Consider the following 17,696-nt stretch of genomic DNA (forward strand, 5'->3'; position numbering starts at 1 on the left):
TTTTTTTTTGCATTTAAGGACTTGGTAGCACTGCTTTCTGAAGCACTATAATAGGTCACCCTAAAGTGTACAGAGTCCAATTTCTAGGCATTTCTCTCATGTGCCTCCTCCCTCCATAAAGGAACTCTTGACTTTAAATGCTATTTTGGCAAAAAAATGAAAATGCTTCTGATAATGCATTCTGCAACATGAAAATTCACACAAATTATCAGACTGTAAATATTTGTAAGGTTTGGTCATTAGTTATAAGAGCAAATGAATTGTTCATTGAGAGCTAATTCTGCTATTATTATCCTTCTGATGGTGATATTTTTCCTTGCAAATTAATGCCACAAGGTAATTAATATTGTTTTGTAACTCAGAGTTTCAGATTCTAATATCTGTCTACCTGCAAAACTGCCGTCACCAATTCTCATTCTGGTAAAAAAGCAGTAAAGTCTGGAAATCACTGCTGAAAGAGGGGTGGAGGCAGAATTTACCCTTGATTTAATAGGATGAGGACATGAAGACCTACTGAGCTGGACATCAAGTGCTGAGAAGTAGGGGAAACCCAAAAAGCTAATTTTTCTTTGAATTCATGGATACAATGATGTCCTTCTGAGTCACAAATTTCTGTTTCAATTTCAGTCAATAGAAACTCACTTTCCAGATTTCCTCAGAAATATTCTTTCATTTGCAAATCAAACTACAATACTGACACAATTCAACCCTATGACTTACTCAGTTGCCTTAAGCTGGCACTCAGTTCAAACAGCATAATCAGCACAGTTCATCAAATGTAGTCAGCTTTACATGAAACCAACAAGACTACATGGAGTCACCATTATTCTTGCTCAGAAAGGACGATGATTAGTTAATTTTTTTTGTCAGGCTGAAGCTCTGTAAGATACTGCAACTGATTTTATGCACATCATTTGAAAGCAAGTACGCAGTCATCACAGTATCTTAAAATTATTGGGAAAGTATGCTACTGTTTCAGTCAAAGTGTCTTTTGAAAGACTACAGACTGCTGCTGTAAAGTGATGCTTAAAGATTCTGTTGAAGAATTAGACACTGTCTTTTTAGAATCAAAGATTTTCTTATCTAATTCTCTCAGATTCTAGAATTCGCATTATTATAGTCTTTCTTTACCACCATTGCTTGTGTTCTTTTAAAGTACTGCTAAGTCATCAGAGCCCATCCCTGTTCTGAATCTTTTTGCTTCTAGAACTCCTCAACATCAGTGAACCTTGCTAACAATCAGTATGAGCAACTTGGAACATTAACAGCTTTATAACAGTTACAATATTTAACCTACAGGTTTTGCATTCTTGTCAAGTAATTTATTTTACATAAAATTAGACTGCAGTGTCAACTCGCAGTGGATCCTAATCAGCTTAGATCAATTAAGATATATATTCTTTCATTTTCATTTCATCTGATAAGAATTAATTTGCCTTTCTACATTAATAATGGAACGCTGATGAAATTTCATATACAGTAGAGATTGTTAACTTGAGTGTTTTGAGGTTGTTGCTTTACATAACTGCAGCATTTATTTACTGCATAATTGCTTCCTTAAATCAACTACAACTGCTTGTGTGATAAGGACCAAAACAAACATTTCAACCTATTTTTATGTTTATTTTCCAGAGCATATTTGGATAACTGAAGCACAAAAATGAAGCAATTGAATAATTACGTACATTATTAATCTTCAAACATTATTTGAATAAAATGCAGAGCTCCCAATGGATTCCCTTTTAACAGTTTTAATCACAGAGGAAAAAATGAATTAGAAGAAGCTAAACTTCAGCAAAACCTAAACAAAATCCATAGAAAATGTCAAATACAATTTTCACTTTGGATCATCACATCTCCCTCCTACCCCTCAACATTATTCTGATTTTTAAAGGGCAAAATTATTTTACTTACAAAAAACATCCATCAAAAATTTAAGTGAAAGCAATGTTGCTTGAACACACAGCACACAGCTAAAAAGATCACTGGATTAGAGAGAAATAGAATGTTTTGATGTTGGTTGAGGGTGGAATCACAGGGAAATAGACAGAAGAGGTAAGTTAAGAAGGAACTGAAAGGCTAATATTAGGATGGCCTCACTGAAATACAGGGAATAAGGTAAGAAAAAATCTAGTAAACCTTTCTTTTTGGCAAAGAAAGAAAATTCATGCGGCAGTTCCATCAAGGTGATAATTTACATAAGTAACATAAGACATGGTTCACCCTGATGATGTATGATTTGTATCATTGTAAAGAAAGTATTTGATGAAATTGCTGTCTGCTGCACTCAGGAAGATGATGGTGATAACCGTGAATTCAATATTCATTCAGTGACATGTTGAATCACTCATTTTGCTTCACAGTACAAATGGTCCAGTGTCGTGCCCCTTACATCTCCAGCACAAAGTAAAGTTTAATTGGAAATCAGACTGTAGTGTATGTTTAAGAATGGCTGTACGTAACATCTTTTCTTTCATGTGACTATACCTGTGTCGAAGCAACCCAGCCCAAATTAGATAAAAAAAACAATTAACTCCAGTTGATTCCAAATGATCTTTTCTACAGTTGTTTTTCTTCTAAAATGTGATTCTGCATTATAATACTGCTGACTATACTAATATTTGACTTTTAGTTTAAATAATATTTTCTAATAACATCAATACAAAAATGGTTTAAATGAGATCATAAAAAGCAGTAATGGTGGAGAGAAAAGAGGATGACTTTGGAGAGGAAGATGCCACTTAAGTGATTGCAAAATAATCATCTATCCTGAATCAAAAAGAGGCATAACTAGAATTAGGGAAGAGAAAAATATAGCTCAAAAACCAAGACTTTTAGTAGGTGGTTAGGATTAAACGTCTTCGCAGTATAATCCTAATATGTTAATACTGAGGTGCTACCACTAATTGCAAAACTAAATATCTAGAAGTATCCAATTGAAATCTCTTACTGTCCTTTCGATACTTTCTTCACCAGGAAAAGTTTTGGCTCTTCCCATCATTGTGAAGTAAATCTGGTTATCATTGGCTGATTCATCCACAAATGGAGAAGGTGAGATTAAACCAGTGAGACAGGCATTGCAGTTGGTGTAGTCATGACGGGCTGTAGTGCCTGCTTCTGTGCTTTGCAGTTCTATATTCTATCTTCTATCTTTGTGTCATCAATGAAGTTACTAATTGTGCCTCCCACATCCAGATCCAGTTTCTAGGTCTGTTCCTGTAACTTCTCCTAAACAAATGTCTATTAATTGCAATTTTAATTTTTTTCTAGTAATTTCTTGCTAATTATGATCACCTAATTGTAAAGCAATGGGGATTTGATTTTATCATTGGCTGCAGTCTACCATCAATGCAGGACAACAAATGTATATAATTTTCCAATTTTCCAAATTTTTTTCTAGTATCTTCTTGGCTAATTATGATCACCTAATTGTAAGGCAGTGGGGATTTATTATTGTCATTGAATGCAGTCTCCTATTACAGTGGGATTTATATGTATCCAGGACAAATAAGCGGGCAAGAAAAATCTATGTCGACATTAACACATCCTACAAACTGCATTTTACAAAAGCTCCCTTCTGGAATGTACTATAAGGGTATTAAAACAAAAACTTCACACCATCTTAAATGTTTCTTCCTCCAGGCAGTTAATATGATCAATCATTCTGGTGAGCCCCCACCCCCTCTATCTATTAGCTCAGTCACAGCACCGCATTGTAAAAATTTGAAACCACTTTTTATAATGCTGTTTATATTCTAAATACTTGCTAGCATTTATGTATTTATACCTATTTTATTCCATTTCCGTATTTTAACTTATTTTAATATACAATAGATTTGAGTTAATTGGTCCATCGGTTAATTGGGACAGGGAGTTATTTGTGACAGCTCTTAAAGAACAAAAACTAATCAAAAAATAGCCAGGATCCTCTTCATTTATTTGGGACACTATGTTGCTTAATTGGTTCAGAAGACAGTTGCTCAACAGTTTCTAACTAGGGTCAGTTTGTGCATTTGTGTGGCCATTAGACTATACCATGCTTGCAGCGAGCAATTTTACAGTAACATCAGTTGCATGTGGTTCTTCAAAAAGCAGTGATTTTTGCCACTGATAATCGGCAAGAAATAAGCAGTAAGACAATTCAGAACTATTTTGCTCACTGTGCTTTCAACATTCAGGATGTCAGGAACGCCTGGGAGTGAAAATGAAACAATTTCACTACATCAACAAGTTAGGACCTATGAAGAATTTGAAGGTATCAGCAATCATCTTGAATGTTACAAAGAAAATGAAGACTTGGAGGATGTAATCATCAAAAGCATTGCATGAAGTCAGTCCATTATTTGCACTTGGTGCTGCGCTGATTTTGTTCATTTACTGTCAAAAGAAACTGCAGTGTACACTGGATGAATTGCTCTGTTGATAATGATTAGGAACTAATACAGAGTTTTATAGTACTGTAGTTCAATTGGTTCTGATTTATTCCGTATTTCATTGAAATACATAATTTGTTACTCAGTTTGTCTTCTTTATACTTTTTTGCTACTTCCATGAAACTTCAGCTAATTGGGGCAGCCACTTAATTGGGCCAAAATGTACTGGTCCCAGTGTGTCCCTGTTAACCAGAATACACTGTACTTCTTTATTGTTTATAATTGTTGAATGTTCTTTTTGTTACACATCATAACAAGTTTCTATTTATTGTAAATGTATATGGCGAATGAAGTTGATCCTTGATGCTTAAGTTTTCAGAAGGGATGCGGGACTGTGAGGCAATTTATCTGAATTCAAGGCCATCATCAAATAGCTTGGACATGAAGTAAACTGCAGTAAAACTGTTAATGCTGCATGCTGAGGATTCAGATGGTATTGGGCTCACAGATGTCACTTTATTAAATGTTCAGTACACTTTTAATTCACTTATTTTTAGATATTTTACAGAATAATAAAATTTTCAGTAAACCTGTTAAATTTAAGGGGATCATAAAAGATGTATCAGGTAAGTTACAACTGGACATGGAAAATAGTACCAGGTGATTGAAAGAGATTGTTGGAACCAGGGCCCCAAGTGAGTTATAGGGACTATGAAAGCTGGGCCCATACTGGTGAAAGGGAGCGTGGGAAATGGAGTTTCTATGTATTGAATGGAGCACAGAAGCAACGGCCCAATGTGTGAAAAGCAGCTTGGAACTTAGGCGAGTTGTAGGGAACATGGGAGTAAGTTCTCAGTGAACTAGAAGTTAAACCATCAGGACTTCAAAATAGTTGGACAGAGATTATTGGAACTCTAATGTGTATGCATTGCATATAGAGAGAAAAACAATCTCTTATGAGTGGATGGAGTTCATTCAATATAAAATTATCTCCCCGGACCCCCTCACTCCCTACAAGAAGCAGCTCATTGATGTCTCTTGCTAGATAGACAGAATTTCTGCTTTCCCAACGGTTGTTACAAATGGATAATAATTGCCAATCCACTTCCTGTAAACATATATGAAACATCCTTTTCTCCAATCCTTGTGCATGGACTGGGAAGGTCAGAAAGAAATGAAATTAGATTAGATTAGATTCAACTTTATTGTCATTGTGCCGAGTACAGATACAAAGCCAATGTAATGCATTTAGCATCTAAGCAGAAATGCAAAGAATAGTGTTATTTACAAAATAACTGCGAATAAAAAAAGTGCTACAGCACACAGATATAAAAGTACTGAGACAGTACAATATGGATGCAATACTGCTTAGCGCTGTGATGTGAGGTTCATCAGTGTCACAGCCTCAGGGAAGAAGCTCTTCCTGTGCCTGCTGGTGCGGGAGCGGAGGCTCCTGTAGCGCCTACCGGATGGGAGGAGAGTAAAAAGTCCATGGTTAGGGTGCATCCCTGATAATGCTTTTCGCCCTGCCCAGGCAGCATTTATGGTAGATGTTCTCAATGGTGGGAAATTGCGTGCCGATAATCCACTGGGCAGTTTTCACCACACGCTGGAGTGCTTTGTGGTCCGATATGGGACAATTAGAGTTAAAATACATGGAAATTTGTTCTTTTTATTTAGTTATTTACTTTTTATTTAGAGATACAGCACAGTATCAGACCCTTCTGGCCCAACAAGCCCATGCCACCCAGTTACACCCACGTGACCAAATAACCTACTAACCCATATGTCTTTGGAATGTGGGGGAAGCTGGAGCAGCTGAAGGAAGCCCGAATGATCACAGGGAGAATGTAAAAACTCATTACAAACAGCAGCAGTAATGCAGCCCAGGTCAGTGGCACTGCAATCGTGTTACAGTAACTGCTACATCTCGGTGCCATGCCTAAATTTCTTGCTTACAGAGTAAGATTCTGATTCATGTCCTTGCCTGTCCAACCCAAAATGGTCCAAAGGGTGAATTAAGGCCCAGCATTTTTCAATACAGAAATGCTAGCAAACTGCAGTAAGATTGTGTGCGATTTACATTCCTCCGTATATTAGATACAATGGGTCGAGTGTTTTTCTGATTGTGAGGAATTTCAGATTTTCATCACATCGCATTTTAGATTGTTCTCCTCCCACCACTGCAATTTTGATACCAACTGAGGCAAGAACACAGTTCAAAGTTCAAAGTAAATTTAAGATGTGCTTGGAAGTACTGTTTTTCTGCAAATTTTTGTTTTCCAAAGTAAATGGAGAAACACAGTCTTCAATTATTTCCTCTGTGTTTTTCCTCTCCTTCTATTGCTGACACCATAGCAGAGTATTGAGGGGATTTATCAATGCCAAAAGCCTTCCTGAATCTCACCCAAAATAGTAAAGAAACTTTGACAATTCCTCCCCCACTCCCCCCAGGAAATGCTGTTCAAACCTCCCCCCCCCCCAACCCCTGAGTTCCTCCACAGATAGTTTCCTGCTCCATTTTCCAGTATTTACACTCTCTTCTGTCTCTATGGTAAGCTGGTCATATGGATTTGAAAAACATCATGACCAACTTTCATCCAAAGTCTGCATGCATTTATTTTCTGAAGGGGGTCTGCTGGGTATTGATTGAGAAAATGAATCTGATTTTTTTTCACCCTCTCTAATCAAAAGGCATTGAACAAAAGTGCAAAATCCCCCCTGCAACCTCCCGTATCACGAATTCCTCACAAGATGATGATCAAATTCATAATGTTTTCAATCTACGGGGCCCAGCTGCTTGCTGAGCCCTTGAGGGAATGGGAAAACAAAATCTGAATTGCCTTTTAATAAAAGATGTTCCTGATTTAGAAAGTCATGAACAGATGGATTATAAAACATACAACTCACTGGTTCAATACAGCCAGTTAACAGCTTTGTATTATTCAAGAGAAGAACAAGTTGTAGTTACCCTATACAACTAAGCTATGCTAGATCCTAGACCAAGGGGTCCCTACCCTACCCTCTCCTTAACTCAAATTTGCAGGGGATCTCACTTACCCAAGTTATTCCTGTGTATTAGCTTTTTTAACCTCAGTCTAAGTTTTCTCATCTCTTATTAGACAATACATCTCCTCTGTACAAACATAATTGCTACTTCAACTGCACAATATTCATGTTCCACATTGTCTTGGGACATGCTCCCCTGTACCCATTAAACATGCTTCACAGGTTTGAATTTATTATTTTATTTTCTTTGCTTTCATTGTTTTTGCTCATTGTTCTGCACACTAGTGTGTATTATTTCCTATTCTCCTTTGCTTTTTTCCCCTCTTTTCCCTGAATGATTCTTCCTCAAACTCCCCTCCCCCCAACTTCTGCTCCATTAAAACTCCAGATGCCCAGAGCTCTGACAGCTTTTTCTGATCTGTGTTATCAATTTTCTATCAGATTTCTTTCCTTTGAAATTATAACGTGTATAAGCACAAATCATTTATTTTTACCGTCATGGGAGAAAGTTTCCTTTGCTATAGAGCTACTGCACTCAATACAGTCAAGTTTCAAATGATGCAAGTGTTCGATGACAGTCCACCAATCAGAATCAGGTTAACTATCATCGGCATATGTCATGAAATTCGTTAACTTTATGGCAGCAGAACAATGAAATACATGATAAATAAATATAGCAATAAAAAATTGAATTGCAGTAAGTGAATATATGTCGAGTAACTAGTTAAGTTAAAATAAGCAGTGCAGAAAATAAAACCCAGAAATAAATAAAAAAGTGAGGTAGCGTTCACAGGTTGAATGTCCATTTAGAAATCAGATAGTAGAGGGAAAGAAGTTGTTCCTGAGTCGCTGAGTGTGTGTCTTCAGGCTTCTGTACCTCCTTTTCGATGGTAACAATGAGAAGAGGGTACGTCCTGGGTGGTGGGGGTCCTTAATGCTGGATGCCGTCTTCCTAAGACACCGCTCCTTGAAGATGCCTTGGATACAATGAAGGCTAGGACCCATGATAGGATTGATCTTGTACTTGTAACTGAATAATACTTTTAATGTATTGATATACACTCAGAGATTACTTTATTAGGAGCCTCCTGCATGTAATAAACTGGGCACTGATTCTACGTTCGTCATCTTCTGCTACTAAAGCCCATCTGCATCAAGGTTTGACGTGTTGTGCATTCAGTGATGCTCTCCCACACACCACTGCTGTAACGTGGTTATTTGAGTTACTGTTGCCTTTCTGTCAGCTTGAACCAGTCTGACCATTCTCCTCTGACCTCTCTCACTAGTCCACAGAACTGCCACTCAATGGATGCATTTCATTTTTTGCCCCATTCTCTATAAATTCTATAAACTGTACAGGAAAATCGCTGGAGATCAGCAGTTTCTGAGATACCCAAACCACACCGTTCTGGCACTAGCAATCATTGCAAGGTTAATGTTACCTAGATCAGATTTCTTAACCCATTCTGATGTTGGGGCTGAACAATAACAGAACCTCTGGATCATGTCTGCATGCTTTTATACATTGAGTTGCTGGCACATGATTGGCTGAGTAGATATTTGCATTAACAAGCAGATGTACAGATGTAACTAATAAAGTGGCTACTGAGACTTCATGTCAAATAGGATATGATAGCCCCCCTGAGCCAAAGCCCACAGAATGAAAAGCTGATTCATTGGAACATTGAAGGAAACCAGAGCACCCAGAGGAAGTCCACAGAGTCACAGGGAGAAAGTACAAACTCCTTACGGACAGCAGTGGGAATTGATCCCAGTTCACTGGCGCTGTAATAGTGTTATGCTAAAAATTATGCCACTGTGCTGCCCACTTCAACACAAAGACAGACCCTGATGCCTTACGGACCAGGTGCCTGGATTGAAAATCAGAGAAATGGCTTCCCATACTCTTCTCTCCCAAGACAGCTAATTCTCAATTCCCAGTTCTCAAGATTGTTTAAAGTCATTTCTGGTACACAAGTGTAAAGGAGAACAAAATAATTGATACTCCAGATCTTTTGCAGCACAAAAAAAACACCATAAGATAGAGAACACAATATAAAAAAAGCACAATAAATATAAATACATAAGATAACTTATACACAGAAACTGGCTGTATGTACATAAAGAGATGCTAGGTACAGGACTGCCTGTGCATAAACACAAGGAATTCTGCAGATGCTGGAAATTCAAGCAAAAGTGACTTTGACAGGAAACAATAAAGTGGCAATGGTGGAGGCTAAGGTAGGGTGTGTTACCATGTGGAGGTGTTAATCAGTCTTACTGCTTGGCGAAAATAATTATTTATGTCTGGTGGTCCTAGTGTGGTTGCTACATAGCTTCATCAAATAGTTTCCATATAAGTATGTGTTCTTCTGTCTGTTACTAACAACCCTTGCTGGCCCTGTCTAAGAGATGCTAGGATTGGATAACTTGATTCTTGACCCACACACCCAAGTCAGCCAGGTCTTACTCTGAAAATGATCAGCTCTTAGGGAAAGTCTAAGAAAAAAGCTTTAAACATGAAACATAATTTCATTTAATCCCCTTGATGACACTCGGCTTTACATCATTTTCAGTATTTTCCATTTCCCTTTCCAATTTCACTATCCACTCTCAATTTGCCCCTTTGGGATAATGGTTACTTTCCAGCATTCCTAACAGTGTAGGTAGCTTAAGAATGGGCCACTAAGCCATTGCAGCTCTCTGTCACCAGGGATGGTGCAGCTGCACATATATAACGTCTTCCTCACCCAGGCAAAAATAACATTTCTAGGAACCACCTTTTGCTGATGCTCACTTTAATTGGTTGTCACAGCATAATAATAGTGTTTTGCAGGAAGTTTGAAAAAAATCACCATTGTTCTGCAAAAATGTTTTACTTGAATCAAATCCACATTTATAAAAACTGTTGAGAATTTAACCCATTCCAATCTATATTCATCATTTTATTCTTAACTACAAGGAAACCTTTGCATGAGCACATACTCAGGATTATACTGAAGAACATATGTGGCCTTTGAGAGCGAAAACCTTTACCTATCCCAAACAATGCTGCTTTGAGGACGAAATTCATCCTCAGACTTTTTTTGTGATATTTGCTAATCAGCTGCTGTTTAAATAATTCAGCTGCTGTTAGACGAGTTGGTAGTTTATCATCGCCCATCACCTTGTACCCTATTGAAAAGACAGGATCAGAATATTCTGCTTTGCCAGTTTAGAAGGTGCAAAAATATTGAGTAAATTCAGGTCTGGAGCAAGTCCTAGGATTTGTGATCAAGAGCAGTGAAGAATGGTGGGTGTGCGTTAGGGGCAGGGTTGTGATCACGTGAGTCTCATTCATAGAAGGTTGTTACTGTGTACTTGAAGAGTTGTGATTCAGTGTTTGGAAGTAACAATGAAGGATGGACGTTGTGGCGAGGGGTAACAGTGTCAATAATTGACAAGAGTTTCCTGTATCATAGGTGTGTCAGGTGTAGTGGCAGATTTGATGGTGAGGATTGGGTTGAGAGATGGGCATTAAAGTTGTGGGAGTTACCATGAGTGGATAAAGGGGCTGTTGATAGTTGTTCTTTTTCCCATTCTCATTCTGGCTGCCGTCTTACCTCTCTTCTTCTCCTTACCTGCCCATTATCTCCCCTTGGTGCCCCTCGGCCTTCCTTTCCTCCTGTGGTCCACTGTCCACTCCTTTCAGATTTCTCCTTCTTCAGCTCTTTACCTCTTCCACCTATCACCTTCCATCTTCTCTCTTCATCCACCCACCCTTCCCCACACCTGGTTTCACATATCCCGTGCCAGCTTGTATTTACTTCCTCCAACTCACCTTCTTATTCTGGCTACTTTCCCCTTCCTTTCCGGTCCTGATGAAAGGTTTTGTCCCATAATGTCAACCGCTTAGTCCCCTCCATAGATGCACCTGACTGGCTGAATTCCTCTGGCATTGTGTGTGTATTGATAGTTGAATTGCCCAGAGAAGGGTTGGGAGAGAACATTGCAAAGGAAAGTGGCCTGCACTGTGCCCTATGTCTGCTCAGGAAGCTCGGAAGTCCCACTGAAACAAGCTACACAGTCTGGACAAAAAGCCTGCCTCAGCATGAATGTGCCTGATTCTAATCAAGAAACTTTCTGACATTAAAAAAAATTATAATATGTGAGAAATATAAGCTGATGTGAATGGGGAAGCTGTGTTAGTGCCAGGTCCAACCTAGAGCAGGTTTTTTTGCACCTTCTAAACTGGCAGAGCAGAATATTCTGAAACAACAGGAATTCTGCAGATGCTGGAAATTCAAGCAACACACATCAAAGTTGCTGGTGAACGCAGCAGGCCAGGCAGCATCTGTAGGAAGAGGTGCAGTCGACGTTTCACGCCGAGACCCTTCATCAGGACTAACTGAAGGAAGAGTGAGTAAGGAATTTGAAAGTCGTCTAACAGCAGCCCTCATGAGAATTTATGTTAGCTACTCCACAGTGACTGTTAGTGAATTTGTGCAAGCATTTTTCAAAAAGTAAAGCCGTTTTAACGGCATTGACTGATGGATAGATAAGACCAGAAGACCTTAAGGCATAAGAGCAAAACTGGGTCTTTCAGCCCATTGAGTCTGCTCTGCCATTCTATCATGGCTGAATTAGTATCCCTCTCAACCCTGTTCTCCAGCCTTCTCCCCATCTTTGACACTTTGACTAACAAGAACCTATGAAACTCTACTTTAAATATTCTTAATGACTTGGCTTCTACAGAAGTCTGTGGCATCCAAATTTACACCTCCAAGCAGCAGAGAAGTGTAAAGCAAAATCACATTCTCTGTCCAGCACAGCAATACATTGAGAGAGACATCACAGCTCCAAGGCATTTGTGATAGACAACACAACTCTAAGACATTTGTAATAGTTATCAATACTCTAGTGCTTCCATATGGATAACACAAAGCTGATGACAGTTTCATGGGAAATATTGATATTAGCATAAAATTGAGATCTTTTCTTGAAAAATAATTCTGCGCATCAGGCAAAACAGCCACCTTTTCACTTCTTCAAACCTTCCCTCAGTGGGAGAGGGAGATCAGAACTTTTGTTCATCCTCTAAATAATTTAGATTTGGGATTAGGGTGGACTGCCTGGAAAAACTCATAGTAGATTCAATATTTAATGGGAGTTGGTGCCTCCAAGAGATGCATTCTATGTAAGAATGTATTTTTGACAAAACCCTTTTGAAATATGACTCTGAAATACCCACAAAATTTAAATCACTGACTAATCCTAAATGCTTTTGATGGGATAATCCCAATCCTTATTTGTTCATTCTGAACTGGTAGCCAAAACTCAATGCAGTGGAAAGATGAAGCAAACTGAAGCATTCAAAATGCTTAGTAAGATAGTTAATTTAAAAAGTACTGTAAATTTTCAAACATGAATCCTTCATTAGAATTGGAACAGAGAATACATGTCTGACAACATTTTTTATGTTTCTACGCAAATTACTAGTGCCAGCGATAATTTTGTAACTTTATTCTCCTTACATAGAAGTGGCTGTAAAAGTCTGCTAGCACATACATCTCATTCGGAACTCTTCTAAATACCACCAAGAATGATCTGTTTTTAAACATACATCAGCAATTTTGTTTCCTCCAATTTGCCATGTTGGGAAGTTTAATATCATTGCACATTTGTTAAACATTACATGGAAATATTTAAATCTCCCAAAGAAATCCACCATATATTTTTGAATCTTATTTTTAGAAATGGTAAACCTCTATTCTATACAGGCATAAAACATTCTAAACAGTGAGACCATGGAGTGCTCTGCATTTGTATATCCCATATCAGTTTATAATCTTCCAAGGATTTCATGCTTTGAGTTACCCTGCCCTACTCACAAAATTTACTATCTATTACCAGTGCACATCTAAATCTAGCAGATGTGTAAGAACGGTGCTGGGGTGATGCATGGCTTCAAAGAACTTAATTACAATATAATAAAGAGCTGCAAGATGTTCAGACTGCTCTGCTGATTCTTATTTGTAGAATAGTATAGAATCTAGCTTTAAACTAGATTTGCAGGGGGATGGGAACCAGAGTGCCAGAGCTGACAGTGTGGCTGGGGTGAAAATAAATGATATTGAAAGTTTAAGCAAATCCGCTGATAGAAAGGTTGTGAGTGGTGGTAAAAATCTTCTGAGGTGTATATATTTCAATGCTAGGAGTATTGCGGGGAAGGCGGATGAGTTGAGGGCGTGGATTGACACGTGGAATTATGATGTTGTAGCAATTAGTGAAACTTGGCTACAGGAGGGGCAGGACTGGCAGCTTAATATTCTGGGGTTGCGATGTTTCAGATGTGATCGAGGCAGAGGAATGAAAGGTGGGGGAGTAGCATTGCTGGTTAGGGAAAATATTACAGCAGTGCTGAGGCAGGACAGATTAGAAGGCTTGTCTACTGAGTCCTTATGGGTGGAGCTGAGAAACAGGAAAGGTATAGCCACATTAGTGGGATTGCTATACAGACCACCCAATAGTCAATGAGACTTGGAAGAGCAAATCTGCAGAGAGATAGCAGACAACTGCAGGAAACATAAAGTTGTGGTGGTAGGGGATTTTAATTTTCCATACATTGATTGGGACTCCCATATTGTTAGGGGACTAGATGGTGTAGAGTTTGTAAAATGTGTTCAGGAAAGTTTTCTAAATCGGTATATAGAGGGACCAACTAGAGGGGATGCAATATTGGATCTCCTGTTAGGAAACGAATTAGGGCAAGTGACAGAAGTCTGTGTAGGGGAGCACTTTGGTTCCAGTGATCATAACGCCATTAGTTTCAATTTGATCATGGACAAGGATAGATCTGGTCCTAGGGTTGAGGTTCTGAACTGGAAAAAGGCCAAATTTGAAGAAATGAGAAAGGATCTAAAAAGCGTGGATTGGGACAGGTTGTTCTCTGGCAAAGATGTGATTGGTAGGTGGGAAGCCTTCAAAGGGGAAATTTTGAGAGTGCAGAGTTTGTATGTTCCTGTCAGGATTAAAGGCAAATTGAATAGGAATAAGGAAGCTTGGTTCTCAAGGGATATTGCAACTCTGATAAAGAAGAAGAGGGAGTTGTATGAAATGTATAGGAAACAGGGGGTAAATCGGTGCTTGAGGAGTATAAGAAGTGCAAGAAAATACTTAAGAAAGAAATCAGGAGGGCAAAAACAAGACATGAGGTTGCCTTGGCAGTCTAAGTGAAGGATAATCCAAAGAGCTTTTACAAGTATATTAAGAGCAAAAGGATTGTAAGGGATAAAATTGGTCCTCTTGAAGATCAGAGTGGTCGGCTTTGTGCGGAACCAAAGGAAATGGGGGAGATCTTAAATAGGTTTTTTGCGTCTGTATTTACTAAGGAAGTTGGCATGAAATCTAGGGAATCAATTAGTGAGACCATGGAAACTGTACAGATTGAAAAGGAGGAGGTGCTTGCTGTCTTGAGGAAAATTAAAGTGGATAAATCCCCGGGGCCTGACAGAGTGTTCCCTCGGACCTTGAAGGAGACTAGTGTTGAAATTGTGGGGGCCCTGGCAGAAATATTTAAAATGTCGCTGTCTACGGGTGAAGTGCCGGAGGATTGGAGAGTGGCTCATGTTGTTCTGTTGTTTAAAAAAGGATCGAAAAGTAATCTGGGAAATTATAGGCCGGTGAGTTAAACGTCAGTAGTAGGTAAGTTATTGGAGGGAGTACTAAGAGACAGAATCTACAAGCATTTGGATAGACAGGGGCTTATTAGGGAGAGTCAACATGGCTTTGTGCCTGGTAGGTCATGTTTGACCAATCTGTTGGAGTTTTTTGAGGAGGTTACCAGGAAAGTGGATGAAGGGAAGGCAGTGGATATTGTCTACATGGACTTCAGTAAGGCCTTTGACAAGGTCCCGCATGGGAGGTTAGTTAGGAAAGTTCAGTCGCTAGGTATACATGGAGAGGTGGTAAATTGGATTGGACATTGGCTCGATGGAAGAAGCCAGAGAGTGGTGGTAGAAAATTGCTTCTCTGAGTGGAGGCCTGTGACTAGTAGTGTGCCACAGGGATCAGTGCTGGGTCCATTGTTATTTGTCATCTATATCAATGATCTGGATGATAATGTGGTAAATTGGATCAGCAAGTTTGCTGATGATACAAAGATTGGAGGTGTAGTAGACAGTGAGGAAGGTTTTCAGAGCCTGCAGAGGGACTTGGACCAGCTGGAAAAATGGGCTGAAAAATGGCAGATGGAGTTTAATACTGACAAGTGTGAGGTATTGCACGTTGGAAGGACAAACCAAAGTAGAACATACAGGGTTAATGGTAAGGCACTGAGGAGTGCAGTGGAACAGAGGGATCTGGGAATACAGATACAAAATTCCCTAAAAGTGTCGTCACAGGTAGATAGGGTCATAAAGAGAGTTTTTGGTACATTGGCCTTTATTAATCAAAGTATTGAGTATAAGAGCAGGAATGTTATGATGCGGTTGTACAAGGCATTGGTGAGGCCGAATCTGGAGTATTGTGTTCACCAAATTTGGTCACCAAATTACAGGAAGGATATAAATAAGGTTGAAAGAGTGCAGAGAAGGTTTACAAGGATGTTGCCGGGACTTGAGAAACTCAGTTACAGAGAAAGGTTGAATAGGTTAGGACTTTGTTCCCTGGAGCGTAAAAGAATGAGGGGAGATTTGATCGAGGTATATAAAATTATGATGGGTATAGATAGAGTGAATGCAAGCAGGCTTTTTCCACTGAGGCAAGGGGAGAAAAAAACCAGAGGACATGGGTTAAGGGTGAGGGGGGAAAAGTTTAAAGGGAACATTAGGGGGGGGCTTCTCCACACAGAGAGTGGTGGGAGTATGGAATGAGCTGCCAGACGAGGTGGTAAATGCGGGTTCTTTTTTAACATTTAAGAATAAATTGGACAGATACATGGATGGGAGGTGTATGGAGGGATATGGTCCGTGTGCAGGTCAGTGGGACTAGGCAGAAAATGGTTTGGCACAGCCAAGAAGGGCCAAAGGGCCTGTTTCTGTGCTGTAGTTTCTATGCTTTCTATGGTTTCTAAAAGGAAGAGGCCCTTTGGCCCAAGAAACCTGTGCAAATCCAAACTAATTCCATTTGATTAATATCCCCCTATTCATGCGACTATTCTGTATTGGAATATGGTTCAAGTACCTACTATACTGTGTTAGAAATTTGTCTCATAAATCTTTAAACTTTCCCCCACAATCCTGAAAGCTATGCCATTTACTACTTGACATTTGCACCCAAGGAAAAAGACTCTAATTATCTACCTTGTCTCTGCCTCTCATGATGTCAAATACTTCTATCAGGTTACCCCTCAACCTCCAGTGATCCAGGGAGAACAATCCCAGCTTGCCCATCCACTCTCGTAGCTAATACTCTCCAAGCAGGACACACTCTCTCCAAAGACACTAGAATAGTTGCAAAAATCTGACAAAAATGTAACAACAATGAATTTTGTTTAGGCCTGACAGTGTCCAAATTTTACAGCCAATGTTATTGTTCTAAGTCAGAAGGTCAGAATCTAGTGGCCACTAGAGATCTGAATGAGGAATAGAAAACCCTGAAAATACCCATCAGATCAGGCAGAAGTCGTGGAATGAAACACAGTATCACCGTGTTAGGGCACAAAAATTTGTCATTAGAACCGAAAAATTTGTGACAAGTTTTAAACTGCAGAGGAAAAAGGGAGGGGATAAAGGCTAACGGTGAGGCTTTGTGATGGGGTGCAATGCACAAAGGTAAGGTGAGCAAATGCATAGGAACACAATTACCTATATGTCCCCAACCAAGTTTCATACCATCCTGACATAGAATTCTAGAGTCAGAGTGTTATACAGCACAAAAACAAGCCTTTCAGCCCAACTGTTGCATGAAGATGCCAATCCTTCATTGTAACTTGGTCTCAATTATGAAATTCCCTCACCAAAAGCACAGTGGCTGAATTATTAACCCTCTCAACCCTGTTCTCCAGCCTTCTCCCCATCTTTGACACTTTGAATAACAAGAATCTATCAAACTCTGCTTTAAATATTCTTAATGACTTGGGCTCTACAGAAGTCTGTGGTAATGAATTCCACAGATTCACTACCCATTAGCTAAAGAAATTCCTTCTCATCTCTATTTTAAGTGGAAGTCCCTCTGTTCTGAGGTTCTTCCTCACTGATACTAAATGCCCCCAGTATAGGATACAGCCTCTCCACATCCATTCCATCCAGGCTTTTCAATATTTGATAGGTTTCCACAAGATATCCCCTCTTTCTTCTGAACTCCAGCGAATACAGGCCCAGAGCCATCAAATGG

At 39.2% G+C, this 17,696-nt stretch overlaps 1 protein-coding gene across 3 annotated transcripts in view; it reads right to left on the reverse strand.

Annotated features, from left to right (window-relative positions):
* The window catches only part of sgcd (sarcoglycan, delta (dystrophin-associated glycoprotein)), a 210,243-nt gene that overhangs the window by 180,508 nt on the left and 12,039 nt on the right, over window positions 1-17,696 (reverse strand). The window lies entirely within an intron of this gene.

This window comes from Mobula hypostoma, chromosome 7, assembly GCF_963921235.1.
Source record: "Mobula hypostoma chromosome 7, sMobHyp1.1, whole genome shotgun sequence".
NCBI lineage: Eukaryota > Metazoa > Chordata > Chondrichthyes > Myliobatiformes > Myliobatidae > Mobula > Mobula hypostoma.